The sequence below is a fragment of the Macaca fascicularis genome, chromosome 8, assembly GCF_037993035.2.
Source record: "Macaca fascicularis isolate 582-1 chromosome 8, T2T-MFA8v1.1".
Lineage (NCBI taxonomy): Eukaryota > Metazoa > Chordata > Mammalia > Primates > Cercopithecidae > Macaca > Macaca fascicularis.
In genome coordinates this window covers 90,703,235-90,722,671 of record NC_088382.1, presented here as the reverse complement: position 1 = coordinate 90,722,671, position 19,437 = coordinate 90,703,235, and the positions used below count along the sequence as shown (strand labels likewise).

At 41.6% G+C, this 19,437-nt stretch overlaps 2 long non-coding RNA genes across 5 annotated transcripts in view; one reads left to right on the top strand and one right to left on the bottom strand.

Moving 5' to 3' along the window:
- The window catches only part of LOC102143327 (uncharacterized), a 38,241-nt gene that overhangs the window by 2,698 nt on the left and 16,106 nt on the right, over positions 1-19,437 (bottom strand). For 2 of the 4 annotated variants that reach the window (XR_006700431.3, XR_001493001.4), the window contains exons 2-3: positions 14,389-14,559; positions 13,690-13,806 (exon numbers count right to left, since the gene is read on the bottom strand). This is a non-coding gene — a long non-coding RNA (uncharacterized lncRNA). Of the gene's footprint in view, positions 1-11,406; positions 11,537-13,689; positions 13,807-14,388; positions 14,560-16,351; positions 19,336-19,437 lie in introns of those variants that run through there. The other 2 variants (XR_010577359.2, XR_012416476.1) reach the window with 2 other exon arrangements.
- LOC141407428 (uncharacterized) lies at positions 2,744-18,036 on the top strand. The gene is made up of 2 exons (XR_012416477.1): positions 2,744-2,816; positions 17,769-18,036. It is a non-coding gene; the product is annotated as an uncharacterized lncRNA (long non-coding RNA).

Below are 19,437 nucleotides of genomic sequence, written 5' to 3'. Positions count from 1 at the left end.
GTCAGGAGTTCAAGACCAGCCTGGCCAACATGACAAAACCCTGTCTCTACTAAATATACAAAAATTAGCCAGGTGTGGTAGTGCACACCTGTAATCCCACTTACTTGGGAGGCTGAGGAAGGAGAATTGCTTGAACCTGGGAGGTGGAGGTTGCAGTGAGCCAAGATCATGCCACTGCACTCCAGCCTGCGTGATGGGAGTGAGACTCCATCTCAAAAAAAAAAAAAAAAAGTGTTAGCTAGGTTAGGCTTTGTGTCTTCTGCATACTATAATCCCTTTTTTTCTTTTATTTTCTTCTGCTCAGTGGTTTTTCTTTTTTTTTTTTTGGTCAAAAGGTTATTTTATTGTATTATTTTATTTATTATTAATTACACTTTTTATTTTGAGATAATTTTAGATTCACATGTGGTTGTAAAAAGTAATACAGGGAAATTCTATGTATCCTTTGCCAATTTCCCTCAATGATAACATCTTGTAAAACTGTCATACAACATCAAGACTAGCATATTGACATTGATACAAATCTTACTCAGATTTTCTCCAATTTACTTGTGCTTATGTTTATGTGTGTGTCTGTGTCTGTGTGTGTGTGTGTGCTTGTATTTAGCACTATGCGATTTTTATTGCTGTGTAGGCTGGCATTTTACTACCGAAGTCAAAATACAGAATGGCTTCACCACCATAAGGATATAGTAGGTTGTCCTTTGTAACCATAATTGATTAATTGTACATTTTATATAAATGGAATAATGTAATACACGGTCCTTTGTAACTGGCCTCTTCCATTTAGCGTAATGTTCCAGGGTTCATCTATATTGTAGCACTTTCCACTACTTCATTCCTTTCTATTGCTGAATAACATTTCACTTTATTGATATACCATATTTTATTATATATTCATTACTTAATGGACATTTGAGTTGTTTCCACTTTTTGGCTATTACGAATAATACTGATATGAACATTCATGTACAAGTTTTGGTGTGGTCCTATGTTTTCATTTCTTTTGGGTTGATACCTAAGAGTAGTGCTGCTGGGTGATATGGTAACTCTATGTTTAACTCTTTGAGGAACTCAGTGTGTTCTAAAGTGGTTGCACCACCTCACATCCTCAATCGCAGTGTACCAATTTCTCCACATTATCAGTTTGTTGTTGTTTTTTGAGACAGGGTCTCATTCTGTCACTCGGCCTGGAGTGCAGTGGTGCGATCTCAGCTCACTGTAACCTCTGTGCCTCTCGGGTTCAAATGATTCTCTTAGCCTCCCGAGCAGCTGGGACTACAGGTACACCACCACACCCAGCTAATTTTTGTATTTTTAGAAGAGACGGGTTTTTGCCATGTTGGTCAGACTGGTCTTTAACGCCTGGTCTCAAGTGATCCGCCCCCCTCAGCCTCACAAAGTGTTGGGATTACAGGTTTATCTACCACATATATTGTCATGGCAATATAACAAAGAACGGAATGTGAGAAAAATTTAATGAGCCCATTTTCTGAAACTGCAGGTAGTATGAAATTAACAATGAAATATCAGTTTAGGGGATACAATACAGATATTATCAATCAGCAATTACTTTTGTGTCCAGAATTTTACCACAACCCTCCATAGCCCTATAAATATGTCTCACTTTATGGACAGAAGTTCAATGCTCAGTGAGGTTAACTTGCTCTGAATCATACAGGTAGGCCCATAATTTGAACTCTGTTCTCCCTAACTCAAGACCAATTTTTACTTAACAAACCATGTAATCTTATGTCTAGATGGTGAAATTATACATGGCTTCAATTTTCTTCTTTTGGCTTATTTTTTTCTAAAGTTTCAACAATAACATATGCTGCTTTTGTGATTTTTTTTTAAAAAGTAGGAATCTTGAAAGATTCACACAAAGGTTATTTTTCATAGGAGCAATATATAATCTCTAATCTTTGGAATTTTAACTTTCATAATGCCAGGATAGTGGTTGAAACTGATTGGTTATTTTTCTCACCTTTTTACTCTTTTTTTTGTGGGGATGGGGCAAGGGAGAAGTAGGTTAAATACAAAATACATTCAGAAATAATAACAACAAATTCAGAAATTAAACTGGCTGGGTTTTACTAGTCTAGACTGACACAGTCTGTTTTCTGGAAATCTGTCTAAGCCTTCTGTCTTTTTTTTTTTTTAAACTGTTTGAATAACAGTTAAACACACACACACACACTGCCACTGCTTCCACTTGGCACGGTGAGGCTGTATGCATTGAGGCAATGGAGAGATCCAGGGCTCACCCTGATCCAAGGTAAATGCCGCAGGGGCAGGCAAAAGTCTTCCCACATAGAATACACCCATCATGAGCCTGGTCAGAAATAAGCATCCTCTGGAAGGAGACAAGATGCAGACGTGCGATGACAGACTCAAATGGGCACGTTCAAATCTTTCACCAGAAAAACAGCCTCTGTCTGTCAAATTCCTTGAACTTTGAGTTACTGGCTAAGGTGCAAGCAAAGGGCTCGGCCAAGTCCTGAGCAGAACTCCTTTCCTCTCCAAAGAGCCAGTAAGGAATCAACGATGAAGAACCTGCCAATTTTCTGTCACTTGGAGAGTTTCCAAGCTTAGGATCCTGTTCAAGGAACCAAAGTCCAAGAGGCCTGTGTAAGAAGAGCAAACAGAATTCTCTTAACTCTTACAAAATATCACTAAAATATGTCGGAAATGCTGTGAGGAAATTACGTACTTTTAATTTGTCAGGTCAGCAAAAGTGGGTGGTTAGTAGAGAAAAGTGATCTTGTGAGCTGGCAAGTTGTTCTTCCATTCCTCCTTCCGTGTATTTGTGTGGGGTAAGTCATTTTAAACAATTTCCTCTGACTTGGAAGTTTGGAAACATAATGGAATTCAAAACACAGTGTTTTATTTTTTTTCTTGGTGGTTGTTGTTCCTCAGAAGTCAGTGAGGGAGGAGAGAGTGGGAGGTGGAGAGATTTAATGTCCCAAACAGATTTAAAAACTGAAGTTTAAGAAAATTTCCCTCCCACATAAATAGGATTTTTCATGGTATAGGGCTGTTTGTGGTTCTCTCTCAATGCTCCAGGTTTTAAAGGGCTACTCTTTAAGTAACCTCTCTGACCATGTAAATAATGAGACAATTGCAAGAAATCATCTTTGAAGAAGTGATGATTTTACCAGAACAGGAGCTCAAATAATCTCATTGCAATATTTTGAAAGATTGAAAGAAATAGGCTTTATTTACTTTCTTAGACCAAAAAAAAAAATCAATTTTTGAAAACAAGAAAAAATAACTGAATGCTTAATAACCAGAGAGCCCTTTGTAACTTTGGTCACGGTGAATGGATTAAATGAACTCTCACCTCATTTGTAAGCAGAACTTAAATTTCTTCCCTCACCTGTTGTGGAGGGAAGGAGAAAGTGGCTGGTGAAACGAACGTCCCTGGAGTTAGTTTTCCTAAATCAATGGTCCTTGAGATCTTTCCTTAACTTTCAAGCTATCCTGGACATTCTCTTTTCTACGGCTGTGGTAAGTTACAACTCGTGTGTGTGTGCGTGTGTGTGTGTGTGCGCACGCGCGCGCGCATGCGTGTAGAAAGAGGAACTTCTCTGAAAGAAACAACATGGTTTGCAGAGATAAGCTCCATCTAATACAAATACAGAGAAAGATGGTGCTGCTGCTAAAACAAACCCTTTAAGCATCTCAGAGTGAATCACAGAGAGCGTATTTCCAATGTCCCACCGGAGAGTTTTGCTTCTTAGAGCTATGGCTTCTCATCCATGTTTCTTTGAATCAATGGTCTTTGCATCATTTGGATCGCTTTCTCAGAAGAAAGGGACAAGTTATACCACGGGGCAGTCAAGTCTCCACTTTTATTTGTGAGACCCAAATACATGCTGATCTCCTGTGCTCTCAACTCTATGTTTAAGGAGTACCAGTCCAGCTGCCAAATAGGAATTAAAGAGGATTTGAATCTATACTTCCCTCTCCCTCAGGGGTTCTAATCAAGAGCCATCAAAGCCTCTACCTCCTTTTCTGCCAATTCTCCCCTTACCCCTAGGTCTCCAGCAATCCCCAAGAGCCTCTAACTTGTAAAATCCAAAATTCCCTCTTCCAAAACAGTCCACACGGCTTCTCTCTGCTCAGCCCCCTGGCCTACCTTCTCTCCCCTTTTTGTGATATAGATCATCATTGCCACCCTAAGCCATTAGCCCCATTCACTCACTTCCTTTCCATCAACCTTTCCATTTCTCTGGTCTACCCTCTTCCATTCTCCCAATTCTGCCTAATAAACTGCCCAGGAACCCAACTGGCAAGGACTCTCATTTAGTAGTTGGAGACCGAGTTGCAGAAGAAAATGTATGCATGAGGCAAGGGCTTGGGATAAAGGAATCTGGACACCTTCACCTATAAACAACTCCACCCACCACACTTGCAAGACAGAAAAACAGCTTGTAAACCTAGCTGATAACTGTATTTTCCCCCAGCTTCTAGTGCACATATCAGGGTTTCTTTAGCCCTAGCCTGCTGCAAATCTGCATTTTATTTCCCTTTTCTAAGGGAGCATTTGCTAGAAAGGAGTTTCTAAGCACCAAGCCTAGACAAGGAGCAAGGAAGTAGATAACTATGAGCTGCAAGGGTCTGTGGCAGCTCATATCTTATTCCCTGTCTCTTCGCCCTTCTATGTTTTGACTCCAAGAATTACAGCTTTTTCCTGTGTGCAGTCCATAGACCTCACATCTAGCCTATCATGGTCAGAATATTGGCAGGTGAAGGAGGGTTGAGGGTGACATGAAAATGAGAAGTGTCCCACAGAGCCATTGTGGGGTGCACTACTAGCTATCAGCTCATTATTCTCTCTCTCTGGGGTCATGCCTTGGAAAGTGCGTATCAAGACTACTCTAGAATCAGAGCTACCACCAGACAAGGTGGGACTGAATATTATAGCCTCCTTTCCTGAAATCTGTTGTACTGCCCAACAAAAATGTCCATCCCCACCAAAGCACCCTGACTACTCTTTTTAATTGCACCCAGGAATGTTTAAAAAAAAAAAAAGAGGAAGGCTCTTGGTGTGAACTCTCTCTCTCTCAAACTGAAGCTTGGATTACTTCACAAATTAGAGCTTGCAAAGTCATGCATGCTGTATTAAATTCATTGAATTTCTTCTTACCACAGAATATCAACCTACCATTGACTTCAGGCTGGTTTTGTGTACACTAGTCCGTTGCTTAGAATTTTATGAAAAGGTTGCTGTATCTCCTTCTAACTTACTATACACATGTATACACGTTTTCCTTCTACACCACCTCTTCCATGTTGCCTACATAATTCCTGCACTCATCCCTCATGTTCTTACCAGCCAGGCCTCAGCTAACTTCTTCCTGAGTCCACCTTTTCTTTGTTTTGGCATTTTACATTTTATGTTTTCAGTTATTTAATAGTTTTAACAATTACTTTACACAGAACCCCGAATTATCCACAAACACCATAGGTACCTCATTTTGAAAAGGATATTTTTGATAAAGATGACTGGCTAAGAAATAAAGCAAGAAAAGCAACACACAAAATGTGTACCCCAAGCTCATTTTGGAGGTATTTAGTGGACAGTCTCTCTTGAATCCTAAGCAGGCTGGTCATGCTTGGCCCAGAATTCCCAAATAATGATTTGCATCTGAAATTTCCCATAAGGTTTTGCAATGTTCTATTCATACCTATGACAGTCCAGAACAATACTAATCCAGAAGCGTTTTTAGGTAATTGAGAGTCCACCTTTTCAATCTTGACTTTTCTATCTTCTCCTAGCCTTTATCCCTGCCATTCACCATCATTGACAACAATGATTTGGTGCTTACTATGTAATTTAAGACTTTACCCCATGAGGTATGTGTTACCGTGATCCCTTTTTTAAAATTGTGGTAAAATACACATAGCATAAAACTTACTATGTTAACCATTTTTAAAGTGCACAATTCAGTGGCACTTAGTGTGTTCACAATATTGCACAGCTGGGTGTGGTGACTCACACCTATAATCCCAGCACTTTGGGGAGCTGAGAAGGGAGGATCACTTGAGCCCAGGAGTTTGAGACTAGCCTGGGCAACATAGGGAGATCTCCATCTCTACAAAAAATAAAAAATTAGCGGAGTGTGATGGTGTGTGCCTGTGGTCCCAACTACTACGGTGGTTGAGGTGAGAGGATTGCTCGTGCCTGGAGGTCAAGGCTGCAGTAAGCTGTAATCATGCCACTATTCCAGACTGGGCAACAGAGCAAGATCCTGTCTTGAAAACCAAAAACCAAAACCAAACACACACACACATATACAATGTTGTGCAAGCATCACCACTATCTAGCTCCGGAACATTCTTATCACCCCCCCGAAAAAACCGTATACCCACTGACTATACCTACTGCCCTCCCACCAGCCACTGGCAATCACTAACTGGCTTTCTATCTCTACCAATTTTCCTATTTCTTATAAATTCAATTATATAATGTGATTAAATATCGTATGATTTTTGTATCTTTCACGCAGCACAATGCTTTCGAGGTTCATCCATGTTGTAACAATGTATCAGTATTGCATTCCATTTATGGCTGAATAATACTCCAGTGTACGGATATACTGCATTTTCTTTATCCATTCACAAGTTGATAGACATTTGGGTTGCTTCCACCTTTTAACTATTATAAATAGTGCTGCTTTAAACATTCACATACAAGTTTTCATTTGAACACCTGTTTGCAATTCTTTTGGATATACCCACAAAAGTGATATCACTGGATCATATTTTAATTCTATATTCAGCTTTTTTTTTTTTTTTTTTTTTTTTGAGACAGAGTCTCACTCTGTCACCCAGGCTGGAGTGCAGTGGTGCAATCTCGGCTCACTACAACCTCTGCCTACTGGGTTCAAGTGATTCTCCTGCCTCAGCTTCCTGAGTAGCTGGGATTACAGGCACATGCCACCCACCTGGCTAATTTTTGTATTTTTAGTAGTGATAGAGTTTCACCATGTTGGCCAGACTGCTCTCGAACTCCTGACCTCAGGTGATCCACCTACCCAGCCTCCCAAAGTGCTGGGATTACAGGCGTGAGCCATCGCGCCTAGCCTATATATTTAACTTTTGAGGAACTGCCAAACCTTTCCACAGAGGCTGCATCATCTTACATTCTCACCAGCAATGTATGAGGGTGCCAATTTCTTCACGTTCTTGCCAACGCTAGTTATTTTCTCCCCTTTTTTTATAGCTGTCCTAGTGGGTGTGAAGTGGTAGCTCATTGTTCTGTGGTTTGTATTTCCCTGGTGGCTAATGATAAATATTTGTGCATCTTTCCATGTGCTTTTTGGCCATTTGTATATCTTCTTTGGAGGAATATCTATACAAGTTCTTTGCCATTTTTTAAGAGGTAGGGTATTACTCTGTTGCCCAGGCTGGAGTGCAGTGGTGTGATCATAGCTCACTGCAGCCTCGACCTCTTGGACTTAAGCCATCCTCCCACCTCAGCCACCCCAGAGTAGCAGGCACATGGCAGTTCCTCAAAAGTTAAGTACAGAGGCTGGGCGTGATGCCTTACGCCTGTAATCCTAACACTGTGGGAGGCCAAGGTGGGCAGATCACCTGAGGTCAGGAGTTCGAGACCAGCCTGGCTAACATGGTGAAACTCCATCTCTACTAACAGTACAAAAATTAGCTGGGCATGGTGGCATGTACCTGTAATCCCAACTACTCAGGAGGCTGAGGCAGGAAAATCACTAGAACCCAGTAGGCGGAGGTTGCAGTGAGCCGAGAGTGCACCACTGCACTCCAGCCTGGGTGACAGAGTGAGACTCTGTCTAAAAAAAAAAAAAAAAAAAAAAAAGCTAAATATAGAATTAAAATATGATCCAGTAAACCTGGGATTACAGGTGCATACCACTGCACCCAGCTAATTTTTTAATTTTGGGGAGAGATGGGGTCTTACCATATTGCCCAGGCTGGTCTTGAACTCTTGGCCTCCAGCAATCTGCTCACCTTGACCTTCCAAAGTGCTGGGATTACAGGCATAAGCCATCGTACCCAGTCCCTTTGCCAATTTTAAAAATTGAATTGCTTGGTTTTCTATAAACAAAATCTAATTTTTCAAGAAAAAATAAAAATGCAGAGAGTTCAGGTCACACAGCAAGCAGACAGCAAGCTGAGATTTGAACCCAGGTAGTCTGGTTCTGTTGCTGTTAGCTTCTGTACTAGAACTCCTCGTTGTACAAATCCCTGCTGCCTGAAAATGACTAAAAAGAGGTCTACACTGGTGTCCATTCATCTCAAAATGTCTGTCTGTGAGCACTGCTTCTCAGTTTTTTAAAAATCACCATTATGCTGGTAATCCCAGCACTTTGGGAGGCCCAGGTGGGTGGATCACAAGGTGAAGAGATCGAGACCATCCTGGCCAACATGGTGAAACCCCATCTCCACTAAAAATACAAAATTTAGTGGTGGCGCCTGCCTGTAGTCCCAGCTACTCAGGAGGCTGAGACAGGAGAATCACTTGAACCTGGGAGGCAGATGTTGCAGTGAGCCGAGATCACGTCACTGCACTCCAGCCTGGTGACAGAGTAAGATTCCATCCCAAAAAAAAAAAAAAAAAAAAATCACCATTACAAATTACAAATTATTCTTTTGGGTTAGGCCAGGCATCTCCTTGATGCAAGGGAGGAAAGTGAGATTTACCAAGTCCTTATCACTGCTCTAGGGATTTTCATAGATGCTACAATTTTTCATTTCACTCCTACAGCAACCTGTTATTATTACTGTTAGACTGGAGATGAAATGAAGACAGAAAAGTTAACTTTCATGTCCAACCTTCAAAGGCGGCAATCTGAACCAACACCCCTAGCTATATGATGTGTAGAGGCTCTGTTCAAAATGCAGATGCTGCTGAAAATCCTGTACTATTTTCCTTCTGAGTGAATTGGCCAAGGCCACACATAATCAACCACTTGATCTGGAGTCAGACTCCTGGTTTCAGGCTTAAGTTTCTCATTAGTGATGTGGCCTAGGCAACGTTTTTTAACTTCTAAGATTTAGTGTTCCCATTTATAAAACATTCATATGAATACTACGTGAGGCATCCATGTAAAGACCCTAACAGAGCCTAAATTTAAGAGATGAAGATGGCAATGATGACCACAAGGAGTAATGACGGTTCCTAGCGGTACCCTTTGCTTGCCCTATGTTACTGCTAAAACCTGTACCTCCTCTGTGCAGGGCACAAAAACATGCAGCTCAGTTCACTTGGAGAAATAACACCAGTAGTTTCCAAAGAGTGGTAGCATTCTTTGAAAATAAAGATCAAAACAGGCAATCTAGTGTCTATGGTTGAAGAAAACCAGTCTCTGACCTCATTGCTAAATATGAGTAAAATGAGAAATCAGGCCCTAATCCAAGTCAGCACATTTTATAAGAAAAGGAAGTGAAAGGCTGCAGGTTGGGAGATTAAGCTGAACTATCTTCTACAGAAGAGTTCCCAGCTCTTCATCCCAAGTACCCCTCCTGGAGAATGGCCGAGCTGACACAGTCTGTGGACTTGCTGGCTTGTTTGTTTGCTTTTTTGTTTGTTTGATCATCACACATTTTACACTTCCAAACCAGGATTTCCTATACGGCACTGATTTTCAGGTATACTGGTGTGCACAGGAGAAAAGAAAAAAAAAAAAAAAAAAAGGAGGCCAGGAGTGGTGGCTCATGGTTGTATACCCAGCACTTTGGGAGGCTGAGGCAGAGGATTGCTTGAGCCCAGGAATTTGAGACCAGCCTGGATAACATAGGGAGACCCCCTATCTACAAAAAATAAAAATAAAAAAATTAGCCTGGCATGGTAGCACATGCCTGTAGTCCTGGTTACTCAGGGGGCTGAGGTGGGAGAATTTCTTGAGTTTGGGAGGTTGAGGCTGCAGTGAGCCATGACTGCACCACTACACTCCAACCTGGGCAACAAGAGTGAGACCCTATCTCAAAAAAAAAAAAAAAAAAAGAAAAAAGAAAGCAAAACGAAGAAAAGAAAAAAGGGGGGCTGCAACTGTCAATCTGGCATCCAGAGAGCCAAGTTCATGAGACTGCTTCAGCCTTGCTGGGTTTCCATTTCCCTTATCTATAAAATGAGTGATCCAATAGATTCCTCAGAGAGCTAATGATTTATGATTCCTATTGTTTAAGGACTACTTTGTGGCTTTCTAGAAATATTAATCATCAACATACTACATTGTATTTTGATGGCTCTTGAAAGTAGGCAGTGAGGGGTGGACATGAGTCAAGCCAGGGCAGAAGAAGTTTGGCATTTGTAGGTGAAGATGAATGTACTCAAAATCCTGCCCTAATTTTGGAAGGAAATGCTGCAAAATGGTAATTTATTTACTTATAATAGACAGCCAGATTGTCTAGCTATAATAGACAGCCAGATTAGCCTAGTTTGGGAATGTGTTAGCTGTTTAGGTTGTGGCTATGGTTGCTGAGGAAAAAAAAGGTCTAAAATGCTTTGGGGGAATCTAATTTGAAAGAAACAAATGGATTACATTTTCCTAATTTAGCAGGCAGTTAACTGTGACTCATCCTCCTCTCTCTGCTCATGTGATCGGTATAGTAAATACGATATTGACAAGAAAATCTAGCCCTCACGTCAGCAGATGCCAGCCCTCCTCAGACTGAAACTGCAGTGAAAATGTGCTTGTTTCCTGTTTTCTTTACATAACTAAATTGCAGGGACTGTGCCAGTGTCTATTATTGTGTCCTACGTGAAAAGGGGCTGATTGCTAATTTCTAACTTATGAACTGCAAATATTATGGAGAACACTCATGCCTTCTATTTCCTGCTTTTACACAGGCCGGAGTCAAAATGAATAGAGATAAGTAATAGGTGCTTATCCTCCTCCAATTCCTGAGACAATCTGCTCATGCTCTTGAAAATCTCATCTTTCAAGGTTCCTTGTAGCAGCAAGAATACTGAGGAAAATAAGCACAAGTGCATAGCCCAGCTCTGCCTCTTACTATCTGTATGACTTTCGGGAATTTACTGACCCTCTTGTTGTCTAGTTTCCTCATACAAAATGAAGAGAAAAATATATTTATTTCATCCAGTTGTTGAAACCTAATGGTAATATTTTTAAGGCATTTGTAAGCATTGTTATCTGTTGGGTAAACAGTCAAGAGATGGTAACTACCGGCATCACAGCTAACATTCACTGGGGTGAGTTGTAACAGGGACAGCAATACAGACATGTGCCCATCAACATAAGGGACAGAAATGAAAAGACGGATACTCACATAGTGAAAAACCACCCCGCTCCAGGCAAGGTGACAAGCAGAGTCTTTTATTGACTCAAAGGGAAAATGTGGAGTCATTTACTGTGTTTTGAACAAAGGGACTCCTTGAGATGTTGATGTTGCTGCGTTTGATCAATGAGTTGTAATGTTACACAGGCAGCAGGAATACATCTGTCTTGTGTTTGGTCCAATATTGAAGCACACCAGGGAGCTCCTCATAGCATGCTGGTGTGGTAGTTAAGCTCTTTGCATTATTTGTCTAATGAGAAAAGGAATGGGTTGTGAAGTTGCAATTTCCAAAAAGCACAAATAGTAAAATTGGAGAAGCCTCTCCTCTCTTCCCTTTTCCTTCCTCTCATCTTCATCTCAGTAAACCAAAAATATTTTTCCTGATAGCCTGTTATAAAGCTTGACTTCTGGATACTAATGATTTATGTTTGATCTCAAGAGTTTGAAAACTTCAAGAATCTTCTGATATAACTGTGATCTGAGAGACCAAAATAGATGCCCCTTTCTCAACTAAGATGGACCCTAGTTAAGGGAATGAAAGTTATCTATGAGCCAAGGGTTCAGGCTTGGCTGGCATGGTAACTTCCTAAATTCCTACAGTTACAAGAAAAAATTTATACCCTTGCTAAACTTCCTAACAATAGGAGCTATCAGGCAAAGTGTCAGAGCCTTCCTAACTCTGATTTACAACCCAGGTCACTGTAACTCTGATTGGATAGAGGACCAGTCTTACAAACATTCTTTCTTGATAAGCAACTGCAAACCTCAAGCCAGTTTCAGCCAGCTTAATAGAGACTGCACACAAACTGTCTGTGTCCTATAGTTCACCTTTTGCTGTAAAGTTCCAAATTCCACCTCATTTTAATGCTGAAACCCCACCTCAAAGTGAACGTGGGATGTATATTACATGTATGTTTACCCATTGCACATGCGCTCGACTTCCTTCATAAATATGTACAGCTTTATCCCCAAACCTGCTCAATGTGTAGGATTCTATTGCATGATGCTGGACCTGGGAGGCATAAAACCCAACCTGCCCTTTCCCTCTTTGAAGAGAGAGCACCTTTGGTCCATGCTGAAGACCATCTCTTCCTGGTTTGCAGACTGATACCGCCAATAAAGCTCTCCTTTCTACTATTTAGCAATTCTAGGGATCTTTTGGAAGACAAAATGCAAATACCACTGGAAGAGGTAACACCCAAATCATAGTGTGAAAGGAACTTAAAGAAAATCTAATGCAATGCTTTTATTTTTTCCAACTTCAATAATAAACCCAAAAGGGCTGAGTAATTTGATTAAAGCTATACAATGAGATGGTGCCAGAGATGGAAGAAGATTCTAATTTTTCTGGCTCCCAGTCACATATTATTTCTTCTGCCCATTCAGAACCATCAACAGCTATGAATATCCTTGGGGAAGAAGAGCAAGATTAGCCATAACACTAGTTTTCAGACTTGGCATGGACCAGAGATGCTGTTCTCTTACTAGACACACATATTGTTCCTACGAGACTTTATTTCAAGAGTATTCTGTGATTTAAGATACATGGTTTCATGGCATTCTTGTACAGCCATGAAGATGCCCTGGTCATCAGTCTTTGCAGAAGAAAATAGAATGTGTTGCAACAAAAGGTGGAGAAAAAATCCAGGCTTCTCAGCTCTGGAGAGGGCAAGCTTAAAAGTTACCATGATGAGAGAGGCCTGCACAGTGAAAGCAGCATAAGACCCTTGGAAGTTTGGGAGCAGAGGAGAAGCTAAGAGGGAGGGGAATAACAGACCAAAAGGCCACAAAGATGTTTTTGGCCACATTTAGATTGTAAATTTGAGTGTATTACAGTCTGGATTCTTAATAGTTTGCAAGAGAAATGCACCTTGACTATTTTACATAAAAGGTAAGTGATTGTAAGTATGTCAGGAGCTCAGAGAATCAGCTGTAGGCTTGGAACTCGCAGGCATTAGGGGCAATGTGAGAGCCAGCCCTCAGGACCCACAGCAGGAGTGGGCAGCATTTCTACCCATCTCTAACATCTTTGTGTCACCTACTCATGATTCACAGTCCCAGAGGGGAGCACTGACTGGCCAAACAAGGTTGCACATTCACTTCCTGGCGGGGCAGCTTCCCTAGTCAGAGGCAAGCATTACCCTCTGCCAAGATAACATTTGGGGGCAAGAGCAATTTTCCAAAAGGAAATAGGTGCCATGGGCTATGGAGTTTGGATATGGGACAGATGAAAAGCAAAAAGCAGCTGGTAGGGACTCTGTCCCTGAGTCTAAGTGAGATTTAAAGCATAGAATATATGTAGAAAATTGATAAGGTGACCCCACCAGAGGAGTGTCCTCGGAGAGCTCATTAGGAGGAGAGAAAGATCCAGGCTCAATGAGATCTACCAGGGAACAAACGCACCTCTTAGTCAGTGGACAGGAGGAAGATTCTGGATACAGAATGGCATTTGTCATGTGGCGTTGAGCCCTGGCCTGGTCCCCATGCACTGGTAGTTGAATCTCATGGACAGTAGAGGGACTGTAAATAAAAAGTGAAAGAGCTTTTTTACATTTTAAAGAACATTGAGACAGCTGTAGACATCAGGGCACCAGGGCACACAAAGCACTGCTGAGGTTAAGACAGGTGTGAGTTTCTCCTCTTGTGCCACAGACCACTGTATGATACACCTCCCTCTGGCAGAGGGGCCGACAGAGCACAGACAGCTCCCAGAAAGAGGAGATGTGTGGGAGCCCACGTGATCCACCCTCAGGCACGAAGACCCTGCTTATGAAGGGAGAAACACAAGCCACTGATTTCTAATTACTATCATCAGTGTGACCTCATTAGAATCCTCAGTCTGATGAGGAAAAATTCAATCCACTCTCTAAAGCAAACCCTGAAGAGAGGTGAAAAGGGCAGACTAGCTGGAATATTCAGGACTCCCGCTTCTTACTCGATGAGTAATGCTGGGCAAGTTACAGAATGCCTTTGAGGTTCAGTTTCCTTGATTGTTAAACGGAAATCCTAATTCCATGGGTGATTGTGAAAAGTAAATGAGATGAGAGGTTAAACCCAGCCTAAGCATGTGGTAGTAGTACTCAATACATGGAAGATACACACCTGAATAATAATCACCATAAAATACTCATGATTCATTGGCTGCTTCCTCTGCACAGACACAGCGTGGTTCTAGCTCTGCAATCAGACATCCTGTGTTCAAATCCTGTACCTTCTCCTTAGTCGCTAGCTCTCTGAGTTCTCAGGGTCCACTTCTCTGGTATTACTCTCCTCCTGCAATTGTTGAGAAGATTAACTGAGATAAAGGATGTAAAACACAGAACAATGCCTGTCACGTGCTAGGCTCTTAAGAAATGTGAGCTGTTATTGTTGCTATTGTTATCCTCAGTACACTCCTTCCAGTATTTGCCCAATTGGGTTAAAGTAACAAGCAGTGACTGAAGATGCTGACACCAGGGAGGAGTGGGAGGGAAGGGGGAGACAAAAGGAGCTGGGGGAGAGAGATAAGAGAAGAACTTTCCATGTTGATATTTGATCATGGAGGATGGGCTCCCAAGTCACAGTCATGCACCTGTTTTGGTTCTAACACTTTCTACCTAGAAGAGCTCTATTTAATGTGATTTTTTTTCTAAATATGACTGATCTTAGGAGGAAAATACCCACTTAGTACTCTCTAGGTGTGAGGATTGCTCAATGAATATTATACTAGATATTCAGGCAGGACTTAAGGAAGGAGAGCCTGATTTTGGGTGATTCCAGTGCAATTATTAGTTAATGGATTAGAAGTGTATAGTGCTCAAGGAAAGTTATTCATACACTCAAGATACCCCCAAAGTGCCTGGCACTGAGCAAAAATCTTGAGAGAGAGATGTGAGGAAGAAAAACCCCAAAATATCAAAGGGCAAAGAAGCTTACAAATTGTTAAGATTACCAAACCCGACCACTTGCATATTTTCAGGCTCTTAGGTAATGAGTTAAGGAGGCATTTCGAATTAGACAAGTTAAAGAAGAGGAGAAAAAAGTTCCAGACAAAGGTAAAATTACTAAACATATAACAAATTCAAAATGGAGAACACACAAAAAAACATGTCATTTAGGAATACTTGGGTGTCTGTTGTCTTGAACATCTTTGAGATCAGTGAAACAGAGAGATTCAAGGAGACAGCAGGGCTCAAAATCAACACATCTCTATGAGCAGACTGATATTCAAAGAGGAATGGAGCAGAAGTCTTTGTTAATCATAATAAAGAATTTGCTGTATTCAAATGAAATAACAGCAAAGTGGAAGTATGCCAGGGCAATACCAGTTTTCCAAGCAGGAATAAAGAGAACACTAGGAAATTACAGAGCCTTCATCTCAATGTCTGTAATTTGCAAAATAATGGAAACAATAGCAGGGTAAGTTTGCCAAATGCATTTACAAACGAGTATCATTCCCTTTAATCAAGCTAGTGATAATCAACAAGGCTGGAGAGAGGCTTGAGGGTCTATGAATCTTTTTTACTTGATGGGACTACGACACAATTAATAATCACATGTGACTTATTTTAATGTAATGTCCAGATAATTTTACATAGAAGTTACCTCTAATGTGCCTATTATGGAAGAAAGTAAAATAAAAAGTAAAGAAAGAAACAAAGTACTATGTGCTTTCTCCATTATATGGGATGTGCTACTATATATTCCTTTTTGCTTAAAATCCAACAGTGGCATAGCACTAAAAGGGAATTTAAGAGATCAAATAAACCATGCTCCTAGGATTGGATCAAAACCACTTAAGACATATGTATTCCACAGGGCAGGCTGTTCCCTGTAGTCTCTCAGAGCCCATTAACATGTTTAGCTACTCTTCCATAGAATATTCTTCCTTATTGAAACTTGGCTGCATTTTAAGCCCATTTCCCATTGTCTAGTCTTTGGTGAAGACATTAAACAGCCAGCGAGCATTCTCCTAATACTGGAAAACCTGCATTCAGTTCCTGCTGGCAGAGTCCATAGATTAAAGGATTTTACTATACTCCTTTTGCACGGATTTTGTACTAATTTATCTAATTTGAATACTTACCCCATGAGCACAAGGTGCCCTGAGCTTTGAGGAATTAGACGATCTGGTTCAAAGTGTGTTAGAACTGGGTTTAATGGTGTGAGAATGGGCAGGACTTCTAGACCTCTGGGCTGCTGATAGACATCTCTGCTGATTTATGATTTCTCAAATCGTTTTCCATGCCCAGTTAGTTCCACTTTGCAAGTTTCATTCCTTCCATGTTCATAGCAGATGTAAAACACCAGTGCCTGCCCTTCATTGTTTCTCTCCGTTCTTGATCCTTCACCTTGGAAAATGGCTTTCTTCATACTTGAGCAATTGAGGTCATTGGATTTAAAATTCCTGAGTTTTCCTTTCATACACACACACAAACCTTTTTCATCTATTTCCTTTCTTACAATTTCAGATGGAGATGTGCTCTTCTTGTTGTTGTCAATTAATGTCTCCAACCCTGGTCCAGAATGCATCCCTCTCCATCTCTTTACCCCTTCAGTTTTCCTTTCCACAGGCTGCTTCTTCTCGATGGACAAACATGTTCAAGACTCTAACTTCTAAAACCATCCCCCCAAACCCAGTGTCTCCTTCTAACTACTGATCTTTCTCTCCACATGACTTCAAAGACAATTTTCTTAATGGAACAACCTCTACTCATAACTCAGCTTCTTCACTTCCAACCCTGTAACTGGCCTCTCTTTCCTGACAATGCAGGTAAAGTTACCCTGGTAAAGATTTGCTGCAATTTCCTAACTGCTAAATCCTTATATAACCTCTTTTTAGTCACTCCGTAGCAACTGATACTTCAGACGACTTTCTCTTTGAAACTCTCAGAAAAGGGAATGCTTACACACTGTTGGCGGGAGTATAAGTTAGTCCAACCATTGTGGAAAGCGGTGTGGCAATTCCTCAAACAGCTAAAAACAGAACTGCCATTCGACCCAGCAATCCCATTATTGTGTATCTACCCATTGGGTATATACCCATTCTACCATAAAGACACATGCACACAAGTGTTCACTGCAGCTCTATTCACTATAGCAAAAACATGGACTCAACCTAAATGCCCATCAATGACAGATTGGATAAAGAAAATGTAATACATATATGCCATGGAATACTATGCAACCATAAAAAAGAATAAGATCATGTCTTTTGTGGGAACATGGATGGAGCTGGAGGCCATCATTTTTAGCAAGTTAACACAGGAACAGAAAACCAGATACTGCATGTTCTCACTTATAAGGGGGAGTTAAATGATGAGAACTCATGGACACAAAGAGGAAACACTGGGGCCTACTTGAGGGATGGAGGGCAGAAGGAGGAAGAGGATCAGAAAAAAATAACTATTGGGTACTAAATCTAGTACTTGAGTGACAAAATTGAAAGACTTTCTCCGGGGCCTGGAAGCTGGGCAGGGGGTGAATAACTCCTCCCTTCTCAGGTTCAGTCTCAAGGCTCAAGACCACTTGCGCCAGCAGCGTGTGTCAGCAAGATAGCAGAAGCAGGAAGAGAGCTGGCTGGAAGACACATACCCCGTGAAGACCAAGAGAGAAGCCATCCGGGTACTGCGTAGCAGTTACATCAGACGGAGACACTTCCTGTTTACAGGAGACTATAAAGCCCCTGCCCTGTCCTCATTTGGTGCTGATGCCATTTTAGGCCTCAGGCCCTCTACACCCAGGCACTCATTAAAACAGTGTGTTGCTCCACGCCATCTTGTGTTGTCTCTTGGCGCACTCTCAGGGTTCGAACCCATACAAAAGCCTTGCATCATACTATCTCCCTTTCGCCCTCATGAGACGCTGCGCAACACCAAAGGCACCCTCTTTTCATAGTCCCTTTGAAATCACGTATGGCCGAACTTTTGTCTTGGGGCCTCCACCCTTACCAGACTCTGAGCCACTCGGGAATTATCTCCCCTCCTTAATCCAGACAATGTCTTTCATTCTTGAAGCAGGAAATGAGGCCATGCCCCTTCCTGTCAACATCTCCTTGTCCTCTCAACATAACTGTCTTGCAGGCACAGATGTGTTTATCTGCCAACTCGACCCTCACAAAAACCTACAACCGAAGTGGACAGGCCCCGTACACTGTGATACTCAGCACGCCAACTGCAGTGAGAGTCCAAGGACTCCCCCACTGGACCCATCGCAACAGGATCAAGCTCACCCCCAAGACTACTCCTTCCTCCAAAACATTAACAGCGGGCAACACCCTCAGAGTCCCTGTATATAATAACCGAAACAACAACAACAACAACAAAATGATCCTTAAAGTTAGGAGGAAGCCAAAGATGACAACAGGACAAATGGCCTCCACAACAGATCATGGAGTATTACAGTCCTGCCACTTGGGCTGAGGATGGTTCACGGGGTTATCGGACTCCCATATATATGCTAAATAGAATAATAAGACTACAGGCGGTTCTAGAGATAATCACTAAACAAACCGCCTCAGCCCTGGAAATGCTCGCGCAACAACAAAACTAAATGAGCACAGCAATTTATCAAAACAGGCTAGCACTAGACTACTTATTAGCAGAAGGTGGGGTCTGTGGTAAGTTTAATATCTCCAACTGTTGTCTTAACATAGACGATAACAGAAAAGCAGTACTAGAAATCCCTTCAAACATCAGAAAAGTAGCCCACATACCAGCCTAAAGCTGGAAGGGATGGGACCCAATAAACGTTCTAGGAGGGTGGTTCTCTAATTTAGGAGGATTTAAAACACTGGAAGGAACAGTAATCTTCATCATTGGGTTCCTCCTATTTCTCCCCCGTGTTATCTCACTAATAATAAAAGCTATTAAAAGTCTTGTTGAAACTACGGTTAACCGCCAGACAATCCAGACGATGCTCCTGCTGCAATGACACTATGAATACCAACCCATCTCTCAAGAATACCCCCCAAATTAAGTTTTTCTGTTTCCAAGGTGCCCCCCACCCCCCATATCACGATTGAAGCAGTCATTGAGAACGTCCCTTTTCCCTTTTTCCATAACCAAATAGACTTTCCCCAGGGCCTGGAAGCTCGGCAGGGGGTGAATAACTCCTCCCTCCTCAGGCTCAGTCCCAAGGCACAAGGTCACTGACGCCAGCAGCGTGCGTCAG